This window comes from Chrysochloris asiatica, unplaced genomic scaffold (assembly GCF_000296735.1).
Source record: "Chrysochloris asiatica unplaced genomic scaffold, ChrAsi1.0 scaffold00134, whole genome shotgun sequence".
NCBI lineage: Eukaryota > Metazoa > Chordata > Mammalia > Afrosoricida > Chrysochloridae > Chrysochloris > Chrysochloris asiatica.
Genome location: NW_006408652.1, coordinates 3,002,000 through 3,005,475, shown reverse-complemented (window position 1 = coordinate 3,005,475; position 3,476 = coordinate 3,002,000).

Sequence of the window (3,476 nt, the reverse complement as noted above, 5' to 3'; positions counted from 1 at the left end):
CCAGTTTGAGAAGGCAAAACAGCCCCCTTTAAGGGTCCTTCCTGAGAGTAGTCTGACAGCAAGGAAAGACGTTTCCTATTCAACTGTCCAATTTGCCACCATTCCTTCCCGATCCCTGATACCCATTTCTTTCCAGTGGTTACTCTTCCTTTGCAGTGATGCAGTAGTAAGCACACACAATGGACTGCTGACTGAAAGATGTGGCAGTCAGCCTTTGTTGGCCTGAGAAACCTTTTGTTCTAAAGGGTCTCTATGAGTCACAATCGACTAGAGGACAAGGGGTTACTCCTCCTGGGTGGCACAAATGGTTAACCAGGCTGTTAATCGAAAAGTTGGTGGTCCAAATCCACATAGAGTCAGAAGAAATGCTTGATCTACTTCTGAAACATCAATCATTGAAAACCCGGTGGGGCACAGCTCTACTCTGAAACACATGAGTGTGCCAAGACTCAGAATCAACTGAGTATAAAAGAAAAGCCTTTTTTGCCCCAAGCATTGGACTGCTAACTGCAAGGTCAGCAGTTCAAACCCATCAGCCGCTTCTCAAACGTCCTATACAGGGTTGCTATCAGTCAGCTACTCTTCAGAAACCCTATACAGGATCACTATGAGTTGGAAAAGACTCGAAGACCCTTAACAATAACAGTTTAGATGTTTGCGAATCTTAAGGTGGGAATATTCTGCCTATTGCAATCAGCCCCTTCCCCTCATTGCAATAATCCTTTTAACAAAAATGTCTCCTTAGCCGTGTCCAGATTGTTTTTTTTCATTTGGCACGGTCTACTTGATTTTGCTTTCTTAAGGACAGGACCATGTATGACAGTTCTAAACCCCAGTACCTAACACTAGGGCTGCCGATGTGGGTGTTGGTTTATATTAGCTGAATGAACACATGAATGAATAAATACTACATTTCAGACACTGCGGTATAGACATGGAAAGACACAAAACAGAATAAGAGCTATTTCCCTCTTTCAAGAATCCTGCACTTCTAATGGTTCATTCTAGCAAAATCAACATTGTTTATGTAAAAACTCACTTTTCGGCTCTGCCACAGATTTAGCCAAAGTCATACACTTGTCTGTCAGTTGATCATACTGTGGTGGCTTGTGTGGTACTGTGAAGCTGGAAGCTATGCTACCAGTATCTTAAAAAACAGCAGGGTCACACATGGTAGACAGGTTCCCACTGAGCTTCCAGATGAAGGCAGACAAGGGAAAAGGAGAGAACAACTTCTGAATATTTAGCCACCGAAAACCTTATGAAGAGCAGCAAAACATTGTCAGATATAGTGCTGGAAGATAAAAATAAAACACACACACATAACAACAATTGTGACGATGGCACAGTGGCAGCAGCAATAGGTTAAAATGTAGCAAGAATTGTGACTTTGGCTCAGCATCAGCAGTGTTTCGTTCTGCTGTGCATAGGGCCTCTATGAGTCCTTACTGACTGACTGAATGGCGCCTAACCACCACAAGAACAAAGGTTAGGTGTTTTCTCAGTCAAGTGGAGGCGGGTTATTGGTTTTAAAACCTTGAAAGCAAGCCGGCATGCAGGACTCCTACTTCCTCAGGTGGGTGTACTCTCCCAAGCTCCAGCGACGCTTTTGTTGTGCACATTTGTGTTGTTCTAATTCTTTACAGACATCTCAGGTCTAGAAGAATAAAGTATTGTAGGGTTTTTTTGTTGTTGTTGTTTTTAAAGGCTCTCAAAAATTCCATTGACGGCAAAGCCTCTATTCCATCCCTGCGCTTTCAGCATAGGGGCTTTCTGTTTTCCAGTGTCAGGTGACAAGGCAAGTGGCTTTTCATATTTCTTTCTTTGCCTCTTTTCCCTGTTTTTCCCTCTTCATTTGAAAATCAGGATCCATTTCCATTGTGTATTTTTGCTGTCTGAGGAAGAAGGGTCTTGGATTGGGGGAGAAGAGGGTCTCAGCTTTATGTTTACAGAGCTCACCTGGGGACCACTCCTTATGTGAGCACTCAGCCTGTGGTCTGTTGACTAAGAAGTCCGGGGTGGGGCTGTCTCACCAGGCGCTTGGCTATCCAAAATCAGAACCTGGGCAGGGCAGATGTCAACAGAGCAAAGAGAAGGAATCTACAATCTACTGCAACTAGCCTCTTCTGGGATCAAACTGTTGCTGTTAAGTGGCTTCAAGTTGCTCTGACTCACAACCACCCTACGTAGGGTTTCTGAGGAGTAGCTGGTGGGTTTGAACCACCGGCGACCTTGTGGTTCGCAGTCCAGTGCTAATCCACAGCACCACACCAGGAGGCCAGGGCACCAAACTAGAGCTGGCAAAGAAAGTCATCTGCACTGTTGACTCCCAAGATTCCTGCTGACCCCTTGGTGTGGCCTCTGATGGCAGAGGTACAGGCTGTTGGCCATCCTGAGGGTATGGATTTGAAGGCAAGGCCTCGGGAGAAGATTCCTGCCCAGAGAGCAGGCAGCAGAGAAAGGAGGAAGGCCAGTGTCTGAAAAGCAAGGTGATGAGGGAGGAGGCAGCATGGACTGGAGGTGAGGGGAGTGCACTAAGGACATATCTGTAAACTAGCTACGTCACGGGCCTCTGCTGATCTGCTTCCTCTGTGTCTGTAGAGATTGTAAATGAGTTCAATTAAACAAAGTAAAAGGATTCATCATTGTAGAATTATGAGCATTGTGGATTATGAGCTGGATTGATAACGGCAAGGTCAGCAGTTCAAAACCACTCCGTGACAGCTGTGAGTGGAGCTCTCCTGTCTAGGCTCACAGTTCTGCTCTTTGCATATCCTTTCATACGAGCGTGGAGGACAATTGATCTGAAATCGATTATTGACTGGTCCTTTCCCTTGACCATGGAGTCCTGGGCAAAGAGCAATGGTTAAGGAACAGCATCTCCCTCCTTTGGTGTTCCTGGAAACCAATAATTACAGGAATAACCCTTCCTAATATAACTTATGGACTTTTGGTGTAGCACTGTAGAATCAGCACTGGACTGGGAACCACAAGGTTGACAGTTCAAACCCACCAGCTGCTCCTTGAAAACCCTATACACGGTTGCTATGAGTCAGAACTGACTCGACAGCACCTAACAGTAACAATAACATGACTAAGCTAAGACTTATAAATGACTTCTTGTTTACACCCTAAAGGACAGGCTACAACTACCCCATAGGGTTTCTAAGGCCGTAATCTCAAGTTCAGCAATGCGCAACAGTTCCATGTGAGAAAAATAAGGCTGTCTGCTCTCATAAGGATTTATAGACTCAGAAGCCCTATACAGGGTTGCTAGACATCGGAACCAATTCCATGGCATATCACCACCACCACCTCACTGGGAGCCTTGTTAGTGTAGTAGTTAATGCTGCTTGCTCCTTGGGAGAAAGATGAGGCGGTCTGCTTCTGTAAAGATTTACAGCCTCAGAAACCCTATGGGGCATCTCTACTCTGTCCCATAGATTCACTATGAGTCAGAATAAACTTAACAGCAG